The sequence below is a fragment of the Lampetra fluviatilis genome, chromosome 75 (assembly GCF_964198595.1).
Source record: "Lampetra fluviatilis chromosome 75, kcLamFluv1.1, whole genome shotgun sequence".
NCBI lineage: Eukaryota > Metazoa > Chordata > Hyperoartia > Petromyzontiformes > Petromyzontidae > Lampetra > Lampetra fluviatilis.
Genome location: NC_136349.1, coordinates 967,287 through 982,347, shown reverse-complemented (window position 1 = coordinate 982,347; position 15,061 = coordinate 967,287). Strand labels below are relative to the sequence as shown.

Sequence of the window (15,061 nt, the reverse complement as noted above, 5' to 3'; positions counted from 1 at the left end):
ACTTGAACTTGACTCTGGCCACCGTATATAAGCCGGACCTCTGAACGGGTTGGGCTATCGTCGTCAAGCTGAAGACCCGAAGAGCCAGCTTAGAATAGGCACCCTGGGAACCCCCGGACCCGCCGTCCATCTAAGGGCCGGGTCTGAGTGGTTCAGTGGCCGGGACCTGAGGACCTTGGCTAGGTCGGGTCAGGCTAGCCTCCCCCAGTGCCAGAGGTCGCAAACGGGTTTTTATTCTTTACCCGTACCTGTACCCGGCTGCACCAGGGTCGCAAATGGGTACCCGTTCCCTACCCGTACCCGTACCCTACCCGAAATGAGTGACAAACGGTTACTCACCAGTGACTCACGGCCTACCCGTACCCGGCCGCACCAGGGTCGCGAACGGGTACCCGTACCCGGCTGGGTGCGGGTAGCCGGGTATCGGGTAGGATACGGGTATCGGGTACCCGATTGCGACCTCTGCCCAGTGCTGCTAACCGGAGGACTGAGATATAGAGTGGTCCTAGTGATAGAGAGCACGATAGACTGGAGGCTGGACTTCCCCAGGTATCGGGTAGAAGGGGCCGTTAGCCCTTTGTGTTAGGGACCCTGTACTGTCATTATTATAAAAATACGTGTTGCCTTCAGTGAAGACTGGGTCTCCATCATTACCACTTCAAATATAGTAGTGTAGTGTGTATTCGTTTTTCGTAGTTTAGTAGCGTATCATAGTTTTGTAGTGTGTAGTGTATAAGTATATTTAGTAGCATATTGTGTAGAATATCGTCGTGTAGTAGTACATTTAGTAGTATAGTATATAGTAGCATAGTATATAGTAGTGTAGTGTGTAGTAATATATAGCAGTATAGTATATGGTAGTATATAGTGTAGTGTATATATGTATGTAGAACTAATTGCTCTGTGGATCCCCCCCCCCACATACAGAGGAGAAATCGACCAACTGGTGGATTTTCAGCGTCGGAGGTAAACGATGACATCACCACACCTCCACGTGATCGCTGCTGTGACGCTGCGTGATGATGTGTGATGATGATGCTGTGTCATGGTGATGCCATAGTGTATAGTGTAGAGTAGAGTAATGTAATGTGTAGTATAGTGTATACTGTAGTGTATAGTTGTGTGCAGTGTAGTGTATACAGTAGAGTATAATAGTGTACGGTGTAATGTACAGTGTTATGTACAGTTGTGTAAAGTGTAGTGTACACAGCAGAGGTGTGGACTCGAGTCATGTGACTTGGACTCGAGTCAGACTCGAGTCATGAATTTGATGACTTGCGACTCGACTTGGACTTGCATAACAATGACTTTGTCCCACCTATGAGATGTGGACTCGAGTCATGTGACTTGGACTCGAGTCAGACTCGAGTCATGAATTTGATGACTTGCGACTCGACTTGGACTTGCATAACAATGACTTTGTCCCACCTCTGGTACACAGTAGTTTATAGTGGTGTAGTGCATAGTGTAGTGTGTTGTAGTGTATAGTAGTGTAGTAGTATATATTAGTTTAGTAGTGTATAGTTTAGTTGTAGTATTTATTGTAGCATAGCATAAAGAAATATATATTAGTGTGTAGTGCAGTAGTATAATTAGTAGTATTCTTTTTTGTATGGATGCGAAGCAGCAGCTTAAACATGTAATTTAGATTTGTTATCGACTCACTTGCCTGATCAGATGCAGAATTGATCTTGTCCGCTCCTCCTTTAAAGGAGTGAAGACATCACCTGCCTACAATGTGATCAATCGTTTGGCGTTGGTGGCTGCACTCGCAGGCAACCAAATATTTGATGGCACCATTTGTCCATCAGGTGGCCGCATCAGTTCATGGTCGACCATTGGCGGAATAAAAGGGTGAAACAAAAGGGAAGGTTTGAAGGCAGGGTCCTGTACGAGAGGTTTATTTTTGACGTCGACCACAGTCCAGACTTGCTTCCATCTTTCGCCTTCATTTATATTTGTGGCGTGGAGTGAGGCTGCTCAGATCCAGAATGGGTGACGTGATTCTTGGTGAAGAGGCAGCACTGGGTGTATGTCCCGATGTATCGGAAGGTGCAGCGGGTTAACGAGAATGTTTTAGTACTCGTTGATGGCCGCTGCTTCGCGACAGATTTGCGGCGGAGTGATGTGGGGTGAGCACCAGTGTAATAGGCCGTAGTATACTCCCAGGCCGTAATATACCCGGGGTTAAAACGGCCTAGGCTAGATTATACACGGGTATATTATGGCCTAGGCCAAATTATACCCGGGTATATTATGGCCTAGGCCAAATTATACCCGTCTAGGCCAAATCATACCCCCATGATAGGCATAGTGTTGAGCGATATACACATGAATTACTACATTTTTCCAACATTTTATATAAAACTGTAAACACATAGACTTTGATTGCTTCAACCAGAAAAACTTTAATAATAATAACCCTAACCCTATCCCTAACCCTAACCTTATCCTTATCCCTATCCCTAACCCTGACCCTAAAAATGCTTCAATTGATCAAATTGAGATTCTTACTTCCATTTATACGCTTTTTAGATGTCGATTGAAGTTCGTTTGAACTTTCACATGGGGCATATTTTGGCATGGAGGGGTATGGTCTGGCCCAGTCTAGTTTAAACCCCCGGGGGGTATAGTTTAGCCTAGGACACTTTATCTCCCCGGGTATACTCTGGCCTGGGCCAAACTACACCCGGGTTTAATCGGGGCAGGGGTTATTTTAGCCTGTTACACCGGGATCCACTGGGTCAGCGTCGACTTCAACGTACCTGAGATGGCCACGCATCGCAATGTTCAGTTGTGCGTCGATAACTCGAGTGCGAGCGTTGCTTCCCCACACTGGTGAGCAATAGTCTCCCGTCGAATGCACGAGGTCGAGTGTGGCAGTCCATGGTGTTTGCGCATCACAGCCATAACTAGTTCCTGCCGGTTTATGGATAATGTTCATGCGGGTTTTTATTTTGTTGCTGAACTGCTCAATGTGATCCAGCACCACTCCACGTATTTCGGGAGTGGGTCATGGGTGACGGTTTTACCACAAAACTCGATCTTCAGCGTACTTTTTGCCTCTGCGTTGTTGAGATGGAATCCTGAGGACACTGTCTTGGTCATATTTGGCTTACGTCACCAGGAGTAGAAATCATCTTCCAAATTCTCTAGGTCAGTGTTCAAGATGTCTTGAGTGGCGCTGAGTGTCGTCGCCCGGCTGGCCAGTGCTAGGTCATCTGCATAAATTAACTTGCAGCTTAATGTGGCCGGCATGTCGCTGGTGTAAATATGAAATGGGGCTGGTGCTAATACCGACCCTTGCAGTTGGCAATTTTTTAGAGTTCGTGGGTCGCTTATCTGGTTTCCAAGATGGATGCGAAATTGTCAGTCGCTGAGCATAGTGGTGATCAAGCAAGCCGTTTTTCACACTTGATGGTGTTGGCGAGTTTAAAGAGATACACTGAACGCATTTCTAAACCATCTCACCTCGCAAAACCCATCCATCCAGTTCACAATGGAAGTGGAAGCTGACAGAACTCTACCATTTTTGGATATTCTGCTCATACGGGGTCGTAATGGTAAAATAACACACGGTGTTTACCGAGATAAAACGCATACTGACGCCTATCTGAATGCAGAGTCACACCATCACCCCGCCCAGAAATCTGCTCTCATCAAGACCCTCGTTCATCGGGCTAAGAAAGTGTCAGATGGTGATAGTCTGAGAAGTGAAATTAAACATGTTAAAGAAGCACTACAATTGAAAGGTTACAATTGTAATGCGGGCGTAAGCGACCTTCCGGATGTGACGTCACGGGGGGTGGAGTCATGTGACGTGGGGGGAAGGTTCGGGGCCTTAAGCGGGTAAACCGGAAGGGGAAGGCAGTCGGGGTGTGAGCGGAAAAGAGTGAGGCCACGCGGGCGAGTGTGGAGAGGGGGGGCGCCGACGGCCATCGGGAGCCAACCCTGAAGATAAGAGGAAGCTGCGGAGTGGTGTGCAGCTGTAGAGGAGACAGCCAGGAGGGCTGCGTGTTAGAGGCAGCGGTGTGGCTGCCAGGAGGAGCTGCGGAGAGAGAGAGAGAGAGGGCTGCTTGTTAGAGGCAGCGGTGTGGCTGCCAGGAGGAGCTGCGGAGAGAGAGAGAGAGAGCAAGAAGCTGTCAGAGCTGCGGAGGGAGAAGAGCAGCAGCGAGTACAGCCAAGGGGGGCTGTGTGAGAGAAACAGCAGCGGAGCTGCTGTTGTGGATCGGGCCGACATTGGAGTCAGCACCGTGGAGAAGCTACAGAGTAAAGACAGCCGTGTGGGTGTACAGCACGAACCGAATAATAAAGGACACTGAGCCAGACATCGTGGTCCAGTCGTTTATTACACTGGTGTCGGAAGTGCAACGGCATGTCGAAACAAGTGAGGAAGAAAGTTAATCCGGCGCCTGCATCGGCTTCTTCGTCCGACGACGACGAACTCCCTCCAACCACGGATCCTGTTGGGGTGGTGGAGGAGAGCCCGGCTGAGGCGACCACGGGAACGGGAGTGGAGGATGTTGGCGGGGTGGCGGGTCCGTCGACATCATCAGACGCGGATCAACGATGGCAAGCGATGGCGGTACAACTGGAGGCACTTAAGGACGTCCTGGCGCATCTATGCCATCTCGTCGCGCCAGGGACGATGGATGATGCAAGTGGTGCTCCGCGGGCCGCCACGTTGCCTGTCCTGCCGCCGCCATTGCCCACGCGGCAAGAGGCCGCCATTTTGCGCGCTCCGTGGCGCCAAACCGCCATCTTGCCCACGCCGCGGGCCGACGCCATTTTGAATTTGCCATCACAACCACCACCATTGGAAGACGGCGGGAAGAGGAGTCGGAGTCGCCACCTTACAACGGTTAAAGAATTTTCCGTCGGTGGGGACTGGAGCGCGTTCGCCTGCCGCTTCTTGGCGGCGGTACGCACAGCAAGATGGACCGATGCGGAGGCTTTGGAGGTGTTGCCGACTCTCCTGGACGACGAATCTGTCCGATTCTTCCGTTCCATAACGACCGATAAGAAGGCAACTTTATGTGGTGTTTTTCAAGAAATGGCCGATGCTTATGAGCCACCAGATGATGCGCATCGGCGATTCGCTCAACGACAACGAGCACCAGAGGAGTCGCCCGTGGCGTTCAGGGGTGCGGTGCTGGAGCTGGCCATGGCAGCTTATCCTGAGACGCCACAGGACCTGCTCGAGCCTCTCATATTGGGGAAAATGTTGGAGCTGTCTCGGGATCTAGGGATCCCCATGCCTGTGTGTGGGCATGAGAAGCTAACTTCCCGGACGGCTGCTAAGTGTCTCGATGCGCAATTCAACCTCCGTCGCTGGAAACAAGTGACGGCGTGGACGGGGGGGCCCGTCAAAGAAGGGGATGCGCTGGGGTGGAACCCTGCGCAGGCCGTCTATGTTCCGGATGACCGGGGCCCTCAACAACTGACGGCCGCCTCCGCTCCATGGACGGGACGCGGCGGGCCGAGACCGCGCGCGGTGCTACCAGAACGGGGCCGTCAGGAGGCGAGGCCTGCGCTTCGGCGCAACGAGGCCGAATGTTTCCGCTGCGGGCGTAGGGGCCACTACGCCAGAGACTGCTGGGCCCGCTTCCCGGCTCCGCCGCAGCAGGAGGCCTCGGCACCGGTCAAGTCGGCTAAAGATCCTCCGAAACAGGCATGTCGGCACGCACCAGACACTCGGCAAGGCTTTCCACCTCACCCACCACCTGTGTTGCGCGATCCTATTGTTGTTGTTAAAGAAAGGCCATCGACGGGGCCTTGTCATTCAGTTACGCAGTGGCGCAAATTGGCACGGAGAGTTGTCGCGGCCGCTACGGGTTCGTCCACTGTACCGGGGTCCATACAAGGTGTGGACGTGCGCATTTTGGTCGACTCGGGGGCGTCTGCGACTATTATATCGGATGTCATTTTCCATCTGTTGGGCATTCCGTCGGGGGCTGTGCGTCCGGTTTATGGGTCGTGCGTCGCTGCGAACGGGGGTAGCATGGGTATCGTGGGTCAGGTGGATGCTAAGATATCTATTGGGGATGTGTCGGCCTCGGGTGTTGTGTTGATATCGAGATCTTTGGCGGTTCCTTGTTTGTTAGGCACCGATTTTTTGGCTAAGATGCCCATTTTGATCAAAATCAATGAGAATTGTATTGAACTGCCGGGGGGCCGTCAAATATCGTTTCTGCCGTCGCCCTGGGGGCGACCTGCTTCGGCCGTACAAGTGCAGGCGCTGTCCGTCGCATCTGTGGACATCCCACCTGGTACACAGATGCTTATACCCTTGCGGTATCGGAAGCCCCTGCCTGATCGGCTAGGAGCAGTAGGGGTCTTGTTGTCACCGTCCGCCACGATAACAACCGGGTTGGCGTTAGTGGGGGCACAGACCATCGTCCGGCCGGATCAATTACCGTTTTTACAGGTGCTTAATGCGGGGGGAGAAAACGTCCGTGTCCCGGCCGGTACGGTTGTGGCACATGCCACTACGGCGTTTGCGACCCATGATTGTCCACATAGCCGGGGAGTTGTTGCTGGGGTTTCCGAGCCAAGGAGTTCGGATGATCGTTGGGTTGCTCATTTATGTGACGAAAATTCTTCCCTGTCCATGGAGCAACGTGGTGCGCTGCGTAAATTGTTGTTGACATATTCCGATGTGTTCAGCTCCGATGATTTGGATTTGGGCCGCACTTCCTTGCTTTACCATCACATTGAGACGGGCGATGCTGCCCCTATTCGATTAAATTCGCATCGGATGAGTCCTGCGGAGCGAGAACACGTACGGGGGGCAGTGGAAGACATGTTGGCTGCGGACATTATATCGCCATCTAACAGCCCATGGGGCGCTCCAGTCGTCTTGGTTAAGAAGAAGGATGGCAAATTGCGATTTTGTGTTGATTTCCGCAAATTGAATAAGATATCAGTGGCAGATGCGTACCCCCTGCCGCGTATGGATGACTCCCTCGACGCATTGTCGGGGGCTAAGTTCTTTTCCACACTGGACCTCTCTTCGGGATTTTGGCAGCTTCCCCTTGACGAGTCCTCACGGGAGAAAACCGCATTCCGTACGCCGCAGGGGTTATTTCAATTCAACTGTCTCCCGATGGGATTGAATGCGGCCCCTGCTACATTTCAAAGATTGATGGAGCTCGTTTTGACGGGGTTGCAGTGGGAGACATGTCTTATATATTTGGACGATATCATTGTCTTCAGCCGCACATTCGATGAACATTTGACGCGGCTGGAGACAGTGTTCACGAGGATGCGTTCTGCCAAATTGAAATTCAAACCAAAGAAATGTCACCTACTGCAACGGTCCGTCCGCTATTTGGGGCACATTGTGAGCGCTGAGGGAGTGTCCACGGATCCGGAAAAGACGGCGTGCGTCCGGGATTGGCCGACTCCGGCCACCGTGGGGGATGTTCGGCGGTTTTTGGGATTTGCCTCGTATTACCGAAGATTCGTGCCGGGTTTTGCGACGATTGCGAGGCCCTTGCATCTCCTTACGGGTAAAGGACGGAAGTTTGTTTGGGGACAGCCGGAGGAGGCGGCCTTTCGGAGTCTGCGTGATCTATTGGCCACGGCCCCAACATTGGATTATCCCGATTTCGATCACCCATTCATTCTTGATACGGACGCGAGTGACACAGGTATTGGGGCGGTGTTATCACAGTCTAAAGGGGGTGTAGAGCGTGTCGTGGCGTATGGTAGCCGAGTCTTGTCTCCTGCGGAAACCCGCTACTGTGTCACTCGCAGAGAACTATTGGCGGTTGTTTTTTTCCTACGGCAATTTCGACCATACCTCTACGGTCGTTCTTTTATTGTGCGTACGGATCATGCGGCCTTGCAATATGCCCTTAAAATTGACCAGCCATCCGGACAGTTGGCACGTTGGTTGGACACGCTACAGGAATTTTCCTTCCAAATTCAACATCGGAAGGGAGTGCGCCATGCGAACGCTGACGCACTTTCCAGATTACCGCGGCGCGCCCTTTGTAAATGTGAGTCGGGGACGCATGGGTGTTCGCCGATTCCAAACCCCCCTCAGCCGCTCACGTTGGCCGTCGAGAAGTCGGACACTCCGATGGAACCGGGACCGGCTGACGGGGTTTTGAATCTGCCGCGGTCTGTCTGGATCCGGGAACAAATGATGGATGAGTCATTGGTGTCCTTGCGGAAGCGGTCTGCTAAGGACAATGGGAGTCCGAGTACGGCTGTGGGGCCGCAAACCGCTCTCCGAGATGGTCTGCTTATGTGGCGGGAGGGGTTCCAGGAACGTTGGCGCCTGGTGGTACCAACGTCCTTGCGGTTCGAGTTGATTAGAACCCTCCATTGTGACACTCTCTTACATTTAGGGGTGCAGAAGACCTTGTTGACGTTGCAACGTCATTATTTTTGGCACGGCATGGCGACAGATGTCGTAGGGCACGTGCACGCGTGCCCTGCGTGTGCACAACGTAAGCCGCCGAAACATCCTTACGTGCCGCCTCTCCAGTCGATTCAGGTGTCTCGAGTCAATGAATTGGTGGCACTGGACATATTGGGACCTTTTCCACCATCGGCGAGGGGTAATAAATATTTGCTGGTAGGGGTTGAGTACCTCTCCCGTTGGCCGATGGCCTGGCCGTTGCCCGATCAGTCGGCCGCGGCCATTACCGACGCCTTTTTGTTTGGGTATATTATGGATAAGGGGGCGCCTGAGAGACTCCTCACGGACCAGGGCAGGAATTTCTCTTCGAAATTATTGGCGGAAGTGTGCGCGGGCCTTGGGACTAAGAAAGTACGGACATCCCCATACCATCCGCAGACGGATGGTATGGTTGAACGGCTGAACAGGACATTGTCTGCCATGCTTTGCCATACCGTGAGTGAACAACAATCAGATTGGGATCTGCACATCCCCGGGGTGCTTTCGGCGTACAGGATGACGCCTCATGCGGCTACAGGATATTCGCCGTTTTACCTTATGTATGGTCGGGAAAACGTGCCGCCGGTGGATGTGCAATTGGGAACTGGGGTGAAGGGACCTCGGAAACCACTTCCTGAATACATTCAGGACACGGTTCGCCGAGTCACGGAGGCACGGGAGAATGCCCGCGTGGCTACGGCCAAAGCCCAGGCCCGGAACGAGCGATATGCGCGACGGTCTGAGGGGGAGTGCCCTTGGAAGGTTGGGGACCTAGCCTGGCTTCATTGTCCACAGGTACGTCCGGGGACCTCGCCGAAATTGCACAAACCCTGGCATGGTCCCGTACGCCTCATTGCGGTTCCCAACCCACAGTCAGCACGCGTCCAGATTGGGTCTCGTCGCTGGGTTGTGCATACGTCGCGCTTGAAACCATATGTTGCTCCCTTACATGATGCGTCATCCCCCAATGTTGCCTTGCCGGGGTCTGTTGCTGCTGACTCTCCCCTGCCTGCGTCCATTGATTTTGCTAGAGCGCCTGTCGTACCTGTTCCAGACAGGCCGGCCGTGACATTGCGGGGGACGAGGGGCCCTGCTCGGAGGACGCCTGCCAGGTCTGCGGGACCTTCGAGCCCTGCAGCCCTTCCGACCCAGCTGCGAGCACGGTCACAGGACAAGCCCAAGACTAACTCTTTAGAGACACGGGACGGCGGTGGACTTCCAGCTGCGACAGGGGGATTACCCCCTGTCGTTCCTCGACTTTCATCGCGTTCCCGTTCTGCGAGTGGGCCGCCGACCGTCCGGGACAGGCCGGCGACCCGCACACGTTCCAAATCGCTTACGTTTCGTTGATTGTTGTTGTCTTGTTATTTTCTTCTTACAGTTGTATTTATTGCATGCTTTTTGTACGTTCGTTGATGTTAATTGCGTTGTTGTTGTTGTTCTTGCTGTTACATTGTATGCTTAGTGTCCTTTAGGGGGGGAAGCTCGGTTCGCCGCATTACGATTTGCTATTGGTCAGCCGAGGTCGGCTGGGATTTTTCTACGGGGGAGGGTGGTGTAATGCGGGCGTAAGCGACCTTCCGGATGTGACGTCACGGGGGGTGGAGTCATGTGACGTGGGGGGAAGGTTCGGGGCCTTAAGCGGGTAAACCGGAAGGGGAAGGCAGTCGGGGTGTGAGCGGAAAAGAGTGAGGCCACGCGGGCGAGTGTGGAGAGGGGGGGCGCCGACGGCCATCGGGAGCCAACCCCGAAGATAAGAGGAAGCTGCGGAGTGGTGTGCAGCTGTAGAGGAGACAGCCAGGAGGGCTGCGTGTTAGAGGCAGCGGTGTGGCTGCCAGGAGGAGCTGCGGAGAGAGAGAGAGAGAGGGCTGCTTGTTAGAGGCAGCGGTGTGGCTGCCAGGAGGAGCTGCGGAGAGAGAGAGAGAGAGCAAGAAGCTGTCAGAGCTGCGGAGGGAGAAGAGCAGCAGCGAGTACAGCCAAGGGGGGCTGTGTGAGAGAAACAGCAGCGGAGCTGCTGTTGTGGATCGGGCCGACATTGGAGTCAGCACCGTGGAGAAGCTACAGAGTAAAGACAGCCGTGTGGGTGTACAGCACGAACCGAATAATAAAGGACACTGAGCCAGACATCGTGGTCCAGTCGTTTATTACACAATGATGCACAAATAAACAGGGCATGGAATGCCAAGACCAAATCAAATAACAAGAGCATTGAAACTGCCCAAGTAATACAAATGATCAAAATACCGTACATTGCGAGAGTAACTGGTAAACTAACCAGATGTTTGGAAAAAACAAAACATCCGTGTCGGGTTTGGCATGGTACATAAAATACAGAAATTCATATCTGGTACAAAATATGCATTATCGAAGTTATCAACAGAAGATACGTACCGGACTAATTGTACTTGTGGCAAATGCTATGTCGGGCAAACAGGACGAATGATCAGCACGAGACAAAAAGAACACCAAATGAATATTAAATACTCCCAAATACAACTGTCAGCAGTAGCAGAACACGCGTGCCCACAAGGACACTCAATTGATTTTGATGTTGAAGTTACGTGCAAAACTAGTTACTACTGGTCAAGACTAATTGTAGAATCTATAGAAATTGAAAGAAATACAAAAAATTGTAACCGTTCGGATAGCTACCGACTTATTGTTGCGTGGAAGCGAATAATCAAATCAGACATTGTTTAAATGCATGCCTATACATGCTACCATACTTCAATAGGGATTACCCTTGGTATGGCTATTTTAATACACACAATGGAGAGGAAATACTAGTGTAGTAACTAGTGTAGTTAGCCTGGTGGTCACCACCATAGGTTGTTATTCTGTTAAGGGGGAAAGTTACCCCGTGTGTTGGAACTGAATAAATGTGTTGCCTCCAAGTCTACTTTTGCGACTCAGTTGAACCCATTACATATAGGTTAGTAGTGTATAGTAGTGTAGTGTGTAGTAGTATATAGTAGTGCAGTGTGGAGTAGTATATAGCAGTGTAATAGTATATAGTAGTGTATAGTATTACTTGTGGTGGACATGCAGAGAAAAACATGCTCTGGTAATATGTGGCATTGTCGATTTAAAGCTTTCGTGACTGCAGGGATTCATCTTCTTGGTTCTTTCGGTAAAGTCACGTAGAAGGGAAATAATGAAATAATAAAAATAAAACATTATAAAATACAATTCTCACGACGTTTTGGCTGCTTGTGTTGTGGCCGAAACGTCGTGAGAATTCTATTTTATTATGTTTTATTTTTATTATTTTATTATTTCCCTTCTACGTGACTTTACCGAAAGAACCAAGAAGATGTGGCATTGTCTTTGAAAATGGTTGGTCCACAAACAGAGACAGCTTTCTTTAGAGCCTAGTCTCAACCAGTGTTAGATCAGACGAGGCCAAAAGGCGAACAGCACTGGTATACCACTGGTTGAGACAAGTACTATGTGTGGTTAATGCAGACTTGATTCATTGCAAAATGCCTGTTTGTTGTTGTAACATCTTAACACCTCCTGTTGTATTGTCAGAATGGGTACAACCTATTTTTATGTAGTGTGTAATGTAGTATATATATATGTGTGTGAGTATTTAGAACTAACCGCTCTGTGTAACCCCCACACAGAGGAGGAGTTGACCATCTTGTGTTATGTTGGCGTCTTGGCACTCGGAGGAGGTAAGCGATGACGTCACCACGCCTCCACGTGATCGCTGGTGTTGTGACGACGGTGTGTGATGGTGATCGTCTGTGATGCTGTGGGTGATGGCGATGCTGTATGATGCTGTATGATGCTGTGTGTGATGGTGATGCTGTTCGTGATGCTGTATGATGATGATGTGTGTGATGCTGTGTGATGGTGATCGTTTGTGATGCTGTGTGTGATGGTGATGTTGTTCGTGATGCTGTGTGATGGTGATGCTGTGTGTAATGTGTGATGATGATGCTGTTCGTGATGCTGTGTGATGATGATGATGCTGTGTGTGATGCTGTGTGATGATGATGCAGTGTGTGGCTGTGTGATGCTGTATGATGCTGTGTATGATGGTGATGCGGTGTGATTCTGTGTGTAATGCAGTGTGTGATGGTGATGCTGTGTGTCATGCTGTGTGTCATGCTGTGTGTTATGCTGTGTGTCATGCTGTGTGTCATGCTGTGTGTCATGCTGTGTGTCATGCTGTGTGTCATGCTGTGTGTCATGCTGTGTGTCATGCTGTGTCTTTGTGTGTAGTGTGTGGTTGTGTGTAATGCTGTGTGAGGCTGTTTGAAGCTGTATGTGATTCTGTGTGAGGCTTTGTATGATGCTGTGTTAGGCTGTGTGATGCTGTGTGTGGCTGTGTGATGCTGTGTGACGCTATGTGTGGCTGTATGTGATGCTGTGGGTGATGTGAGTGAGGCTGTGCGTGATGCTGTGTGTGATGCTGCGTTAGGCTGTGTGTGATGCTGTGATGGTGATGCTGCTGCGACGCCATACATCCACGTGTTCATTTGTGTGATGGTGTTTTTGTTATCATCGTTGTTGTTGTTGTCGGCGAGCCTCCTCCCTCCTCACTGTTGTTATCTTTGTTGTTGTTCCCATTCTTGATGTTGTTGTGAGCCAGTGGTCGTAGTTGCTCTGACCCCATTGGCAATAAGAGCCATGGGCTTCACCGCCGAAGGGATCGTCGCCGGCTCCATGGCCGCCTGGCTCATGGCGCGGGAAGCGGCAGCCAATGGAGGAGGGGTGGTGGCCGGAAGGTTCGTGGCCACGCTGCAGTCCATCGGTACGGAGGTGCAGGGCCTTGGAGTGAAGGGCTTCTGGCCAGGGCTGTTAGGGGGCAAGTGCTGTGAGTAGTAGCGAGTAGAGGAGACGCAGAGACAAAGTCACTCCCAGTTAGCCTCTAGCAGGGATGTAGCGGCAAGTGCTGTTGTAGTAGCGAGTAGAGGAAAGACAGAGACAAAGGTACTCCCAGGTAGCCTCGATCACGATGTAGCCTTGCCTGCTGGAGGAGCTCACTGATAGGACTTCGTCGAGATATTTCAAGGTTTTGTGAGCTCCTGACACAATCCATCCTGGTTAAACCCGGGAAGGATCGTAGGCAGGACAGCCTGAACTTTTCTAACCGGTGAAGATGTTCTATTAGGCAAGTCCACGTTTCGCAAGTGTAGAGAAGGGAGGGCATGACCGTGGCCGAGAAGACCTGAAGCTTTGGGTGGAGCGACAGACCAGGTAGCTTCCACGCAGTGTTACATAGCTGATGAAAAGATATTGCCGCTTGACTAATTCGGAGTGAGACCTCTGCTGTCAAACCAAAGCTGGTCATAAGCACACTGCCCAGGTATGTAAAACTCTCCACACTCTTCACAACTGCCCATCACTAATGTGGAGTTTAGGTGGTAGAGTTTTTGATGGTACAAAATACCCAGGCAGGTGCTTAGTTTTTGTGAGGCTGATGACAAGACCACACCCCTTAGTGGCATGCTCCAGGTCTAGCAGCAGCACCTCTAACTACTCCTCTGACTGAACAGCAATTACCAAAACATCATTGGCATACGTAACATGGTGGACCAATAGGGACCCATCTCTAGACTGCACCTGGGCATTGATCAGCCTCCCATTGCATTTGTACCAGATGGAGATTCCTCCAGAACAGCCCTAGAAGGCTTCTCGAATTACGTTTTCGAAAAGACGTTGTGCACCCCAAGGTGAACAAGGAATGGCTCCAATTCCCAGGCACATAGCTTTAACCGGGCCTTCCCACCATCATGAAGGTCCTTAATGATTGTGAGCAGAGAATTAGGGACTCCAAAAGCACGAAGAACAACCCACAGCCCAGGTCTATTGATGGCATCATAGGCCTTGACCAGGTCAATAAAGCAGATATGTAGGTCTTGTTGGAATTCCCTAAACCTCTAATGTAGAAAACGAACAGAAAACATGGCATCTGTACAGGACCACCCTGGCCCACAACCACATTGGAGCTCTGCAGGCCTCTCAGCGTGCCTGGCAAGGCGATGTTGAATAATCTTTGCCAGGACCTTGTGCGGTCCCCCTTATTAACGAGTGGGACCACCAGGGCATCATTAAAATCCTGTGGAACCCGTCAAGTGGTCCAAGCTGTTACTATGATGTCACGCAGGGTGGTTTGCACACAAACCCCACATTCCCTCAGCATTTTGCTTGGGATATCATCTCTTCCCAGCGCTCTTTCTGGGTTCAGACTAAAGATCGCCTTCCGTACTTCCTCAAAAGATTGCACCTCAGCTAGACACTCACAGGAGGTGACTACTTTTCCAATATTTGAGGCACAGCAGGCTCAGCAGGGTCATCTCCACTTTGTCCCATGATGTTTTCTGGACTGAAGGATTTCCTTTCCCCCAGGATCTCACAGAAATGTTAAGCAAACCTGCAATCTTGTACCTGGTGGCCGGAGATCAGATCGCTGTTCAGTTCTTTAAGGATAGTGATAGGTGTGGTACTGCAAGTTACTTTTTGATGGAGTTAAGGAGTGATTTATGATCACGGGCTACTGAGGCAGACTTCATCTTCTCAGAAACCCATGATCACCACTCATCCTTGCGGCGTCGCACGGCTCTCCAAACCTCTGAGCGAAAGCTGTGGTAAGCCTCCTCATTCTCCAACGTGGGATGCTTTAGACAGTAGGTGTGGGCC

The 15,061-nt window shown here is 51.2% G+C and overlaps 1 long non-coding RNA gene across 1 annotated transcript in view; it reads left to right on the top strand.

Annotated features, from left to right (window-relative positions):
- The window catches only part of LOC144953380 (uncharacterized), a 50,371-nt gene extending 38,302 nt beyond the window's left edge, over positions 1-12,069 (top strand). Inside the window, exon 3 of the long non-coding RNA XR_013640802.1 lies at positions 12,037-12,069. This is a non-coding gene — a long non-coding RNA (uncharacterized LOC144953380). The remainder of the gene's footprint in view (positions 1-12,036) is intronic.
- The last annotated feature ends 2,992 nt before the right edge of the window (positions 12,070-15,061 follow it).